Genomic DNA, 16263 nt, shown 5'->3' with positions numbered 1-16263 from the left:
ATATAGAAATATCCAATCGAAAAGGATAACCTATATGGTTCATTATTTTTTCAGCCAACTTTGTACGATAAAATAATAATAAAAAGCCCGATGACCTAGGAATTTTTTGTGATTTTTGGAAATTTTGTCAATCAGAAAGTGTATTTATATAGTTTTATTGAAATCCCTAGTATTATTCAATCCTTGGATATCTCCTTAAAACGAATCTATTGATTAACAAAGTTTCCAAAAATCACAAAAAATTCCCAGGTCATCGGGCTTTTTATCATTTTATCGTTCAAAGTTGGCTGAAAAATGATGAATCATATAGGTTATCCTTTTCAATTGGATATTTCTATATAAAAAAATCTAGAGAGTGTGATAAAAAACTATCTAAAATATTTAGACAATCTTGTAGTTTATAATAATACCATAAAAATATAAGGTTGTCGATGATATAAAAACAAAATTTTAATTTAATTATGAGTTCATCGAAAATCCATCATTTGATGAACAGAGACGACTATAGCTAGAATATTAATGATTGAAGAGAAATATCTATATTATCAAATTTGTAAGCAGAACTTGCACACAATATATTATATATTTTTGTAGTTGCGTGGTGTTTCGAATTTGTTGTAAAGCTAAAAATAACTCATTACCTGACTACAAAGCATGTATTTGGTTTATATGTATGTACCGTGCAATAAACCAAAACTTTTTACAATAATCATTAAAAGTTTTTCCAAAAATTAGAAGTAAAATTGGAAAATTATCTTAACGTAGTTCCAGCATGGTATTTGCAGTTTCTATGTTAAAGCAATGGTACAATTTTTTTTTCGACAGAATTTAACGAAAAATTAAATTTAAGAATTTAATAATGCTTACTATTAATTCCCAAAGTTTCAGAAATTTTGACCGTTTAAAATGGGAAATAATTATGCCAACGTCCCAATTTCGATCAATTTACGTCAAAATTAATATCTCGAAAGTGAAAATTAATTTCTAAATTTTTTTTTTAGAATTTTATTGTATAAACATTCTTTTCTACTTTTTCTTCAATATATAATAATATCATAAAAAATAGTTGGAGAGACCGGACATTTTACATGCTTTAAATAGGACATGACCCTCAAAATCGCGAACTTTGTCTTTAAATATCTCGCGATCTAAACGGTCAAAAATTATGAAATTTTAGGAATTCATAAATAAAGCTATTATAAACCCGAGAAAAAAAATTCGGCCAAATCTGTCGAAAAGTGATTTCATGCTGGTACTACCTTAAGTTAATGTTGAAAATAATTGAATAATCTCAATTATTCACATTTTGAATAACAAGAAAAAAATCCATCATTAATCTATTGTCAATATATAATTCAATATTTCAATAATTTTTGAAGGTTTTTTTCACCTAATCCTGAAGGTTGTAAAATTGTCACAAGTGTTAGCCATTAAATTAATTCATTTCGTAGAGAATTTTTGCAATTTTTTGCAGATATTTTCATCTCTTTTACTCTCTCTTATAATTACGTCATCAATGTTTCATATTTGTGTTCAAATATTATTTTAATATTGATAAAAATATTATATGTTCTGTTTTTTAATCTATTGTTACTTCTGGGTTTTATGTAAATTAAAAAAGGTATTCAAATTTAGGAGGTACCTATAATATGTTTTTGTTGTTGTTGTTTTTTTTTTTTTTTCATTACTATTTTTAATTTAGTCTTCTGCTTACTTATCTTATAAACAATGTAATAAAAAATCTTTTAACTAATTTCATTTTGTTCTATTCATTTGATTTATTTCTATTATTTGTTTTTTTAGATACGTATTGAAAAACCAACACCTGTTTGTATGTACACCATTTTCTCAGAAATTCAATTCACGGTAGGTTTTGGAGTAATTCTTAGGACTTCCACAAATATGTATAATTACTAGAGATGAAACTAATATCTTATCTTATCTTTCGAATTATCTTTGATATTTTAAATCCAGCTTATACAAATAGTCCTGTATGAGTGACTGATAAGAAAAATTATTTTCTACTTTTTAGTACAAAAAAAGCTTGTACCTAAAAAGTATTTTTTATTTAAATTTTTTATAATAATCAAAGTTAAATTTTTCTTTTAAATAAACAATTATCATAAGTATTTCGAAAGGTATCAAGAGGTATATTTGCAAAATTAAATAAAACAAAAATTTATCATTGAAGGCTATTTCAAATTTTCAAATAAAAACTTAAATAAGTACTACCAGTGCCGGATTAAGCCCATCGGGGGCCCTAGGCCAATAAAATTTTGGGGACTCCCTTTTTTAATAATTGTAAAATTAATCGTTATTTGTGTATTCATAGCATTCGTACAGCCTATTCATATCATTCCAAGGTTATAAACGAAATAAAATGAACAAAATAATTTTTTCTGTTAAATTATAATGTAATTTTTTCTGTTAAATAACTTGAAATTGAAAATTTTTGTTCAAAAATAATCATATCAGATTTTCGTGGGGGCCTTTGCCCGTCGGGGGCCCTAGGCCATGGCCTAGTCCGGCCTAATGGGTAATCCAGCACTGAGCACTACAAAAGTATTTAAGTAGGGCTTTTTTTAATACTGTGTTTTTTCGTGAGGGATTTTTCTGAGAAATTTATAAAATCATTAACATTAATCGGCAATTACATATTTAACTAGAAATCGAATTCATTGATTAAATTATCAATATTCTAGTGTGTATAATATTTTAGTGTAAGAACCATGTGGATTCATACTTGACCGATTTTTTTTTTCTTTTCAAATTAATGGTTTTCATTTATATTCCATTTCAAAGATAAAAACTAATTGAAATGAAATTATTCATTATTTTTACTTAAGTAAAAATATTTCTTTTTAGTTTTTTTTCAATAAAATAAAAATAAATTAAATTATAATGCATTTATGACATTGGGTCACAATTCTTTATATATAAATTAGGAATGAAATTATGAAATTATGAAAATTCGAAATTTGATAAGGAAAAACGAAAAACACTTATATCCGTTTGGCTTAAATACCTCAAAAAAAATATGACTATAAGATTCAGATGGTTAGAGCCTTTTCATAGAATATCAGGGGACGTGGATTCGATTCCCGCCGGGGTGAATATTTATATAATGTAATTCTTTCAATGAGTTTCTTTTCCTTTGCGCAACTTTTGGAAAAAAGAGAATGAAAAATTCTTAACAGAAATTCGCTCACAAAGAACCAAAAAAGATACTTTTTAGTGAGTGTTTATATCCTTTGAAACAAACAAAAAAAATTCAAAATCTGATCACAATTGGCGTAGAAATCGGTGAACAAACAGAACAGTAGAGTTGATTCGCGGATGAAAATTCAATGAATAAGGGCGAGTTTTTTTTTTTGGATTTTATATGGTATCAACTTCTTAGTAATCCTCTCAAATTAAAAACTTTTTTTGTAATTTTTAATTAAGATTTTTTTCTATAGACGCTTAGTTTTCGAAATAAAAATTCTTGAAAAATTAAAAATGCAATATTCGATTTTAAGAAAAATGTGTCATTTTTTTAATCTATGAGGGAATTCCCTTAGCTAACGCAGCTCCTGCTCTACCAATTAATTTTTTTTGAACTTAAAGAAATTTTTTAGTTTTTTTAAACTATTACTTATTTTCTACTTTTTAGTTTAAGAGACTGATCAGAATAATTGGACAAACTTATTAAATTATTGTATTGACATCGGTCCCGACGTGTTTGAAAATCACATTCAAAGAATCCGTTAAATAGATACATACCAAGTTAATAAAAGCGTGGTAAAAAACCAAAGTGACATGAATAGCTTTCCAATTGTAAAATTTTAATAACCGTGTTGCATTAATAAACATTTTAAGTGTATTTTTTATTTACATAAAATTAAGATATCTTGTTAGCTTTTAATTTTTAATCAAAATGCATCCTGACTACAAAATTAAATAATCTTTATAAGATTCTAAGAGGTAGCTACACTAATCAACACTATAATTACTAGTTTTTAATATCAACATGTCGTATATAATCAATGAAATATGTAATTTTCTTATAATATTTAAAAAAAATTTTTATGCAATAATTTTATTTTTTATACGATCTAATTTTAATTTGAAAGAATGTGTTAATTGGTTAGCGGTCGCAGTGTTTAATTTTTTTCTTCGAATTATTTTTACACGTGTGTGTAAAGATAGGGTCATTGTATTAAAATTTTATGATGTAAGCAAAACTGGTACCTAATTATTTAAATAAAATACGTCGAAGAAGTTTTTCTTTCTATAAATTTTGAATCTAAACTTGTTTTTATCGTTTTCTATAAAGATTTCCTGCTGATATGTAATCACTTTCAAACCGCGAATTAAAAAAATCTGATTTAATTAAATTAAAAAAAAAAATTCCTAACGCAGGAGCTGCGTTAGCTAAACGAATTTCCTAAAATATTGAAAAAATAACACATACAAAAATATTTTAACGATGGTCAATTTTGATTTCTATTAGGTAGGATCGATGAACATTTGAAGAAATTTTTTCAAAATCCATCATCAATACAAAACAAATAGCTCTATTTTCTTCGGAAATTCGCAAAAGTTTAAAGCCTCAATTTGAACTGAATGTATTTACTTTTTTTGAATTGATAAATGATTTATATATAAAAACGAATATGTAATATTACTAGAAACTATTTTTCCTTCGAAGTGAACAGTTTTTCAGAATTAAAGTTTAAAATTGAGAACATAAAACACTTATTGATAAATCTACATTTATATTAAACAGGGAGTAACATAAGTAACGCAACGGATAAATAACTTTTCAGAAATAAATTTTATTTAAGGAAAATAATTCAAGATAAAAAAAAAACTCTTTGGTGGCGTATTCGTGCGATCGACTCAAATTTGTATAGAATATTTTTTATAGAATCAGATATTTTTGCCCAAACAGCCATAATAGATATCTTGGCAGAGTTTCATAAGATTCTGATTATTTTTAGAAAAATGTATAGTAAAAATAACAAAAAAGAAGCAGGAGATGTAAGAAATGTCGTGGGACACTCAGTAGGAACAATGCACTTTTCGCTATAATTTTTGTATTCTCATTTAAAAATGGATTCACGTGGCTGATTATGCTGTAACGACTTTCCGCATGAGAAGTGGACACCATGATCACAAGCCCACGTCTTCATTGAGCAATATGTTAAAATAATAAACTAAATTGGAACCTCGATAACTCGAGCGTCGTCTTAATCCTCAGTTAATCGGAAAAAAAATGCCATTTCCTTCCGCTGAACCCCTAAATACGTGGTAGCTCGAATTTTTTAAACTTTGTAACTCGAACAAAATGTTATTTTCCTGTGAAGTATTGATAGTATATGTTTTTACTTCGTAACTCGAACTTCAAAAAGCAGACCTCCATAAGTCGTAGCAAAATATAATCTCGCCTCTCTAAGTCGAAATTTTTTGCATTTTCATTGAGGATCGAGTTATCGAGGTTCCACTGTATAAAAAAGTGTCGATTGGTCGATGTCAAACATTTGTTTTTTGCCTAACCCCAATCCACCGAATGCGCGATGAGGTCTTGGTCATATAGTCATGGTCTTTTGATATTGCTACATCATTTTCATAAAACTTTTGTTTTTGATGATAGAGTCGTACCGTTTCTTTTGTGACATCCAATATAAACAGTATAAAATAGTCTGTGTGTTAATAGCGGAGTAAAAAGAACACCTTTTAATAATGTGAAAACAAACAAGCGTCATTTGTTACAAAATTAATAATGAATATGTCTTGAAGATATTTGTGATTGGTTTATGTGATAAAATATTCGATATTATGTGATAATGTTAAAATTATATATTTATCTTAATATATGATCAATATTATATATTTGATATAGAAATTTAATATAAATTACAGCCAATGGCTAAATTTATTTGTTATTATATAGAAATCTTAACTATAATACCTATATAGTAAGTAGATACCTATAAATTATAAAATAATATACCTTAGTAGTGGAGTAGTGTTTTTATTATTTAATGCATAAAAAAATATACATTGAGTTTTTTATTTCTTTTTTTAATTTAATCCATTGACATTCATTTTTAATTAGTTTAAATTTATCGAACTTTCAATTATTATTAAAATATTACTTAAACGAAATGTATTTCAAACTAATTAATCTGCATGATGCATAAAATTTGTTTTTTTACTTCAAATTAACTATTTTACAAGCTTTTATTTAGTTTCACCTGCCCAGTTGTCTGTCTATAATCAAATCTTGCAAGTCAAATTTGATCCACTTCTCGGTTTCCGATTAAGTTGAAATTTTGCATGCAGGAAAAAAGGTAAGTTGAAAGGTTGTGGTGTTTTTCCCATCACTTCCACCATATTTAATATATAGACATTTTTTTTAGTGTTAAATAAAAAATTTTAATACAAAATACTTTTTAACCGACTTCAAAAAAGGAGGAGGTTATCAATTCGACTGTATTTTTTTTTTTTTGTTACCTCAGAACTTTTGACTGGGTGAACCGATTTTGATGATTGTTTATCTATTTGAAAGCTAGTGCTTCCCGTGTGGCCCCATTTCATTTTGATCGAGTTCTGATAACGGCATCCATGAGAAAATCATAAAAATCTTAAATTTGCATTAAGTATGCACGACAAGAGGACGAATAACTCAAAATCACGCCAACCGATTTCGATGATTCTTTTCTTAGTGATAAATTAGTTAGTGCATATCAGGTTCACTAAAAATCACAAAATAAAAAAAACTTTTAACAAAAAGAAAACCGACTTCAAAAGAAAAACTTTTCCAAAACAAATTAAAATGCACTAAAAAGTAAAAAAATAACGATAATATAATGTAGTTAAGATTATTGTTATTTTTGGAGTCGGTGTCAGCCAAGCTAATGTAGCAAACTGTTCTGTCAGAGTTGTTTCCTTGGCTGACACCGACTCCAAAAATAACAATAATTTTAACTACATTATATTATCGTTATTTTTTTACTTTTTAGTTCATTTTAATTTGTTTTGGAAAAGTTTTTCTTTTGAAGTCGGTTTTCTTTTTGTTAAAAGTTTTTTTTATTATGGAACAAGTTTTAATTGTACTAAAAAGTAGAAAATAATTTTATTTATGAGTCACTCATACCCGACTATTTGTTAAAACTTGCTTAATATCAATCATGAATCGAAAATTAATTAGGCATGTGGAGGACATGAAGCGTTCCGATTGTTTAATAGATAAATTAATTTGATTTTTGTGACTTTTGGGGCCATATTATCATACAAAATCCAAAAACCGAAATATTTTTACAAATAAAAAAGTTTTTAGTTGGTAAGTTTGCTACGTTTGACGTTGACACTTTTCTACACCCAAGTTAAATGTCATGTGTCCAACAAAGTTTAAAAAAAAATTAAACATTTTATTATTGATTAAAAATAATGTGTTAACTAATAACTAAATAATACATTATACAAATATTTTTTTAAATTACTTTTTATTTATTTTATATAAATGAATCTTGACATACCAATATTTAATATTATTATTATTACTTTACTTTATTTTTAAAAATAAAGTATTGTGTCGAGTCACAGGAAAAATAACTCCACTTCTATAACAAAGTACGAAGTGTCGCGTTTCGATGGATATAGGATGCATATTTAATAGCATATCGATCTCGTAACCTTTTAGTAGGGGACAGGAAAATGTCTCCTCTTAAAATAATCGGATCGTAACTAGAAAAAATTATCATCTTGATATCTAGATACCATCTCAAACAATTTCACAAATTTTCAGTTTCTCAGAAGGTAGTATACTTCAAATGTAGCATGGAGTCATTATTAGTTTCTAATGGTTTATACTTATTGTACTGTAACGTTCTACTTCTCTCCCCGTAAAATCGATACAATAAAACCCCCACTAGATAAATTTTTGAAAACTTTGACATATTTTAATGTTTAATGCAAAGATACTTATGCCATACAAAATTAATTTACCATATTGATTTCCAAATATAATAATTCAACAATTATTTTTAGCACTGCACTGTAATAGTATCCGTTCACAATGACTGTCCATAGAGAATTGATGTGCTATTTATACGGCACTCAAAACAACACATTTTCATATATGTCTTTTCCATGAAAACTATGTTCTATTCGCACAGTGAGCTTAGATGTCAGACTTAATTATTTCTAGAAACGATCTTCACAGCCGGCCGCGATATCAGATTCGTTAAAACACTTATAAATATAATATTGGTTTTTTAATATGGTGCCTCCCCCCCTTTTTGGTGCTCTTAAAAGAAGAGGTACACTACTAGATTATAGAACGGATCTCAATCGAAAATTTATACATTCTATGGCTAATGGATTTTGAATTAAACGAGAGATACGTTTAAGTCAGTATTTTTTAAATCAAAATCAAAGCAAAACTTAAACCACTTTAAGTGTTATTTTTATAGCATTACATGTGATTCAATGCATTAGCATGATATAACACGTGTATTTTTTGTGACACAGAGGTATGTAATTTTCCTGCATATATGCGAATGCTTAAAATGGGAATTTCTGGTTGCAAAGTCATCACTAAATTTTTTAACGATTACAATACCACTTTCACTTTGAACAAGTCAAAAATAAGCGGGGGCTTAGATATATCAAACGGATAAGCTATTAAATTATTAAAAATAAAGTTTTGTTGAATCATTTGTTGGGTTTTTTTTAATGTTAGTTTAGTGTGTCTATTAATATCATATGTGTGGTCTTTAAAAAATAAATTTTATAATTCAAGTTTAACTTGAAATTAAATAACATAACACACAATCTGATTGAAATTTTTTTTTTTTTTTTTTAATAGTTTAAATAGAAATTAAATTTAGGGGATCTAATAAAATGTAAATAAATTCAATCAAACTAAATAAAGTCTTTTATATTAATCTATAAAATATATTAAAATTAAATTTATTATTTTTGGTAATAAAACAAATTTGTGCTAATCTATTATTATTTTTTTAAGAACTTGATTAAATTAAGGCATTTCAATATATAATTTATTTAATCTAGGCAACCAGATGGAATTTTTATTGTTTTCTTGATGGACTCTTAACTTCTTAACATTAAGATTTTAAATTAAAAAAAAAAAAACTCGTGAACAGCAGACGTCCATCACTATGGACATATCATATTTTCCTCTCATAAGACACCGTTACTTTCAGATTTTTTCAGGTCTTTGCAAAAAGGGGCAAGAAAGAGAGCTGAGAAGTTTATACCATACCAAAAGGTACTTCTTTGAAATAAGATCACACTCAGTAAACGAGGAGAAACAAAACCTCTAAATTTTGAAACGGGAATCAATAGAGTGATGAAATCTAAGCAAAAAGTATATTTCAAAAAGTCAATGCTTTCCGAGCTATTGGCGAATGAAATTCGTAGTATTTAATGTTAAATAACTGAAAAATGACCCTTTTTGAAAAGTATATCATACCTTTTTTAAAGTACTATAAAAAACCTTGAAAATGTAAAAATGATTAAAACGGACTATGGTCCGTTTTAATCAAATAGATGCTTAAGATGTGATATTCGCACGATATGTTGCGCATAAAACTTAATTTACAAAGAAAAGGAGTGTAATAATACTTGGTTTTTATGGGTTAGCTTTTACAATAATATAATATAAGTAGCCAAATAGAGTTTTTTGTTGTTGTAATAATTTTACATTTAGAGACACCTTCCACTATGATAAAACACACTCTCTGTTTAAGTAAGTTTTTATTGGATGAATTTGATTTTGAGGAATGTATATTTTTTTAATTGATTATAATAAGAGTAGGATAATTATCTCGTAAATTAGGCCTCAGATCCAAATTTGGAAAAGAACATTTTCTTCTTATTTTTCTTAGCTCTATCAGGAGGTAATAGTTCTGCAGTCAATAATAGAACACCCTGTATTAGGCTATCAAAACTTAGATAACTCTACGTACTTTGAAACATAAAACCTAAAATTTTGATATTTTTTGACCACCCTCGCGTTTACAATAGCTTCTATTCTATAATTTTGTACAAATAAAAATAAAAGTTAAAATCAATAATATATTATTGATATCAGTAAATTTATGTAAACGTCACATTTAATTAACAGTAATAATATAATAAAGTACAAACTTAAATGTGTAATTAGATGTATGTGAATATTATATAACTACAAATCATAGTTTATAAAAATAAAGAAATGTATAATTATTTATGCATATGTTAAATAAATATTTACTTTTCACAATTTATTGGTGAATAATATTACACTAGTATTTAATATATCTTAATACCATGATGTATACAAGTTTCCTAAAAATAATATTATACCTACACTAAAATCATCTATTTTTCTTCGAACTCTAACCTGGATTCCAGCCCAGAAAAATTTGAGTTGATCGTACATACTATGATTTGTCCACCATATTGCAATGGTACATGAATTGCTATTTATTAACACTCTTCCAATTCCGACGTTTATATACTTAGACAAGTTATTCAAATATGCCTACATACACAAATCATTGTATGTATGGTGATCTTTACACCCCTTTACGCTGGTCAGAGAATTGTACGAAACCCCACGGAAAAATATTAAAAAAAGAACAGTTTAACTTTTTTATAATGAAACTAGCGACCCGCCCCAGCTTTGCACGGGTGCAATGCTGATACTAAATACACTACAGAAAAACTGTGAACGTTGTATATAAAAACATAGCGGCCCGCTCTGGCTTCGCACGGGTATAAAATATATAGCCTATGTGATTAAAATCGATCCAGTAGTTTTGATTTATTCATTACTGCCCGTGGCCCGCACGCGTTAAATTTGAAGTAAAACAATCCCCCTTTCCCTATACCATGAAGATTTCCTGCTATCTTTGGAATATCTAAATTCATACACTACATTTTTACTTATTTACTTTTTACATTTTTAACTATTAACCTCAAAAATAGCAGTACTTCTTCACTATTTAATGGATGTTATTATACATATAAACCTTCCTCTTGAATCACTCTATCTATTAAAAAAAACCGCATCAAAATCCGTTACGTAGTTTCAAAGATTTAAGCATACAAAGGGACATAGGGACATAGGGACAGAGAAAGCGACTTTGTTTTATACTATGGAGTGATGAAGAGCAGGGCCCGGTCTAAGGGGGCGGCAACCGGACAAATGCCCAGAGCGGCAAAATTAAGAGCTTTACGATTCCACGGAGTCCTCGATTTCTTCTCTAGGAGAGAATAATCTTATTAAAATTATCAGGTCCGTAACTATGGCGTGGTAAAGGAGGCTCCCGCCACCGGTGTATAAGCAATAGAGCCGCAAAATAAAACGTATGTTTTATACGTAAAACAAAAAGTTAGCAAAGAATCATGTAAAAGGCGCTCATTAATTTACATAAAGTTCGTAAAGTAAAAAAAATTCGATTTTTTTGATAGCACAGGAAAATTTGATCCGAATTTAATGGAATTTTTTTTGAAACCCACTAATTTTGAATCATTCTTTTCAGCTGCGATGCCAGTTTTCGCTAGTTGTCACTAATGTGCTTAATTTCGAGACCAGGAATTCTTGCAATCTATTATAGCTAGGTTAATTTTGATCATAAATTAAGTAGGATTACAGACTAGATTTATCTAAAAGAATTAGATAGAAAAATAAAATTTTTCTAATTTAATTAACTTGTAAACATGGAAGTGATATGAGTTATTTCACATCAAATAGTTTATTACATAAGGCATTATAAAAGTACACACAAAATAATAATAATAAATAAATATATTTTAACATAGTTTTAACTGAAAATTAAATAAATATTATATATTTTATGTATAAAAATTTATTATGAAGAGAATTTATTCAATGAAATTGCAAAGAATGTTGTTTTAGAAAAACTTGGCAAAATATCAATCGACATATTTATTTTAAAAAAGTATTTTTTTCTTTAATATTCAATAAAAAAAATGTGTATACCAATTTTCAAAAAAAAAAACTTCCATATTTATTAATCAGGGAAATAAAAGTGCAATAAAAGCAATAATTTACCATTTGTAATCTTTCTTCTTGTTGTACTTCGTATATGTATATGAAATATATCAAGGTATACTAAGTTTAGTTCCAAGTTTACAATGCTTAAAAAATTGATGCTACGAACAAAATTTTGGTATAGGTGTTCGTAAAACTCATTAGTCCATTTCCAGTTGTATGTCCGTCCGTCTGTCAACACGATAGCTCAAAAACGAAAACAGATATTAAGCTGAAATTTTTATAGCGTGCACAGGACGTAAAAAGGGAGGTCGAGTTCGCAAATGACCAACATCGGCCAAGGTCTTGTAAACCGTTAGAGATAGAATAAGAAATTAAATGTAAAAAATGTTCTTTATAAAAAAATAAACAACTTTTATTTGAAACATTTTTTTTGTAAACATCACTGTTTACTCGTGGTGGCGCAAATTAGCTTAGAAGCTTTATATAGTATGTATATACAGGTACCTTTTGTTTATACTTTAATTTTATGTGTTATATATATTATGTATGTGTTTGTTTGTTTATCTTTCTTTACTTACATTAGGTACAAAAACAACTCAATTATTTGTTTTCACTTGTTATATCTGATTTTATACACTAATTTCACTGAGTGTGCTTAGGAAAAGATAGTCTTATATGCACTTCATCGATGTAAAAAGGAATAAAGCAGCCTTATTACACCCTACCGAGGTAAAAAAGATATTTAGTATGATATTTAGTAGCCATTTTCATTAGATCTCTAAAAATTTAAAAATTTGGTTTCAAATTATAAGAAATAAGACAAAGGTGATTGGAAAAATTTGTCCCATTTTTAGAGACTTATTCAATGGTTATCCCATTTACTGGAAATACGTCGAAATAAATTTCAAGTGATTTTTCTTCTTCAAAAAATATTTTGTCAGATATAAGCTTGGTTTGGCAGACAAGCTTACCTATATTATTGCCTATTTTTGAGCTTTTGAACTCGAGCTTTACCATTTTTGAAGATAATTAAAACCAAATTTGAATTATTACCAAATTTGAAGATATTAAAATTTTTTGTTCCAGACGTGAGATACTATAACAAATAAAATGGTTAACCAGGACCACTATACAAATTAATTGATCAAAATCGCTACAGTTTTCTATTTTTACTTTATTTCCTTGACTATCTATACAAGAACAAATTGTATTAAATATGTTTGAAATTCTAAAAATGTAAAAATATTTTCTTTAACATATAACTTATAATTAATAATTATTTCTTTCATACTTTTTTTTCCCGTATTTGTTACAAGTTATTAACAAGAAATTTTTATTAATTATATCGCGATTTATCATAATATTAAGTAATATATTATTCATTTATACAACAGTATTTAGTCGAGTATGCCAATGTAATGCTACAGATAAAAATTAAATAAGTTAGTAATTCAAATTTTAATTTTGAAGAGACACAAAAATGTTTCCCAAAAAATTAAACCGATGATTTTTAAAGAATGCACATAAAATTGAAAATAAAATTTGAATGCAAAACAAAAATTGATTGATTTGAAAAATAATAAAGAAATTTTTATGAATGTTTTTGATATCAATGTTATTTTAAAATTTAATAACATTTGGCTGGCTGGCTATTAAATCAAGGTTGTGTATCTGTATTTTAAGATATTTAATTTCTCAAAACAAAAACTAATTTTATTTGTATCTTTTGTTATAAATAAAAATACAATTTTATATTTAAATTTGAAAATTAATGATTATAAAAATTTTCTCATGATTTGAGTATGAAATTTCTTAATAAATATGAGATTAAATACTTAAAATCAAATTCTTCATTATCAGTGCATGCTTATCTCGCATATTTTTGCATAGAAACATTATTTATTAATCAACTGAGTTAATTGTTGAAATACCCTGTATAGAAAGTATTGAATATCAGAGTTTGCATTATGTTTTTTATAAATTTTGGCTGCCATTCATTTGGTTTTCGAAAACTTCGAAAATTTTCGAAAATATTTTCTAGAATTTTAATAATTAAATTAAAATTTTGTTTTGATATGATCGACAACCTTATATTTTGATGGTATTATTATAAACTACAAGATGGTCTAAATATTTTAGATACTTTTTTATCACACTCTCTAGATTTTTTGATATAGAAATATCCATTTGAAAAGGATAACCCATATGATTCATCATTTTTTCAGCCAACTTTAAACGATAAAATATTAATAAAAAGCCCGCTGACCTAGGAATTTTTTGTGATTTTTGAAAACTTTGTTAATCAAAAAATGTATTTATAAAGTTTTATTGAAATCCCTAGTATTATTCAATCCTTGCATATCTTCTTAAGTCTCATGACTATAGAAATACCTAAAACACCGTAAACAATATTTATGATATTAAATAAATTAATGAAATTAGTTTATTACTTCACTGTTGCAATGTAAGTTGTTATTGAGTGTAGTGAATTAAGAGAGAATTAGTACCTATTTAATAAGAAGTATTTTACTGCAGACTGTGATCGATTGTTTCCAATTTATCATTTAAATATGAAATGTACGAAACACAAATAATGTGTTAGTTATTAGAAAGACCTACATACATAATAATTATACGTATAGTATAATATCGTTTAACTAAAATAATAACTACAAATAATAAGAAGAAGTGAAAACCGCTTCATTAAAGGAGACTTTCTCATATGAAATTTTCAAAAAATCGTTTGTTTAAATGTTCTTTTATATCGTAGAAATATTCTCCAAAGATTTTATGAAGAAATTCGAAATAGAAAAAAAGCTAAAGCCATATTCATATTAATTCTCCATACTAACACCTTGTAAAAATCTTTAAACGCGCTTTTAAAAACGTGTACAAAAACCGAAAATGAATAAAAAGTGCCGTAAAAATTTTTTCTTTAAACTTAAATACAACATCCGTTGCTAAACAGACGCATATTTTCTTTTCTCTAAATCGGAAAATTATAACAATGTTAAATAATACCTATTAACTTCATTTTATGGAAAAGGAAATAACTTTCGGTGCCCATAGAGAGAACTTCAACCTCGAAGGGAACTGTAAAAGATCAATTTTAACTAGCATTCGAGCACTCTTGCAAGATTTCTAGAAGCGCAAGAATGAAGTACCTAAATTTCAGTAAAATGAATAAATATTATATTGAACATTCAAATTAAACGATATTCAAATAATATTGATAGAGAAACAAATTGATAGGCACACATTTGGGTAAGAACTATCAGCTTGTTCAATCTTTATATATGCCTATATAACATCATAATCAACGTCAAATAAAAACATTGGCTCCACCACAATCATTTACTTCTACAATACAAATAATAAATCGAAAAAAATTTCAAATCTTACACGTGGATTTATTTGGTACAAAAACTGATTACAGTATATGAAGAGTTTCGATTATTCGTATTGTTTCTTTTACAAAATTGAATTTGGTTTCTTTAAGTTGCAGAATTAAACCAAAAGCTACAATACACAACGATTTCACATTATGTATATAGTTCACAATACTTTGATTTTAATGTCATTTTTATAGATGATAAAACTTCTGAAGTCAATTTAAGGTAGTTCCTCCGCGACCGTCCAGTCAAAAAGTTTTGGACTAATACTATCATTCAGTGCATTAACTGTGCTATGACTATTATACATATAACATTTATTATTTTCACAAGACTGTAGTTCCTCACTAACAAATCTTCTATACGTATACACACACATACTATGATATATAACTTTACCATTAGTTATTATATCCTCTCCATAAAAAAATATCGCTAAAACGAGTTATTTATTTAAGTTTTTTATCGAAACTATATGGTAAATAATTTTTATTTTTATTTATATATTTTCTAAATATAGTATTCTACATTATATTAGTTTTTCATAGAGATGGTGGACGTCATTCATTGGTAAATAAATATAATATTTGTAAATTTGGTATTTTTATACACTTCTCCCATGTACACGTACAAATTGCGTCACTTTTAATTGCTAATATCTCATGTATGGCATGGTAAATCATCTTCTAATTTTAACAGCAAGTGTATTATGAATTAAATATTTTATATTCTGAGTTTTGAGAAATTCTTGGAATATCACTTTCGTGTAGGTACTACCTTAAAGAGTATGTATTGTAATCTCTCCTTATCACACATTGTGCGCTGTTTATATAGTTACAATCAATTGTTACCCTACAG

General features: G+C 26.9%; 1 protein-coding gene across 1 annotated transcript in view; it reads right to left on the bottom strand.

Moving 5' to 3' along the window:
• LOC123297626 (ADAMTS-like protein 4) overlaps nucleotides 1-16263 on the bottom strand; it is a 93414-nt gene that overhangs the window by 9281 nt on the left and 67870 nt on the right. The gene's annotated exons all lie outside the window — the stretch shown is intronic.

The sequence above is a fragment of the Chrysoperla carnea genome, chromosome 4 (genome assembly GCF_905475395.1).
Source record: "Chrysoperla carnea chromosome 4, inChrCarn1.1, whole genome shotgun sequence".
Classification (NCBI taxonomy): domain Eukaryota; kingdom Metazoa; phylum Arthropoda; class Insecta; order Neuroptera; family Chrysopidae; genus Chrysoperla; species Chrysoperla carnea.
This window is presented reverse-complemented; position numbering and strand designations above follow the sequence as displayed.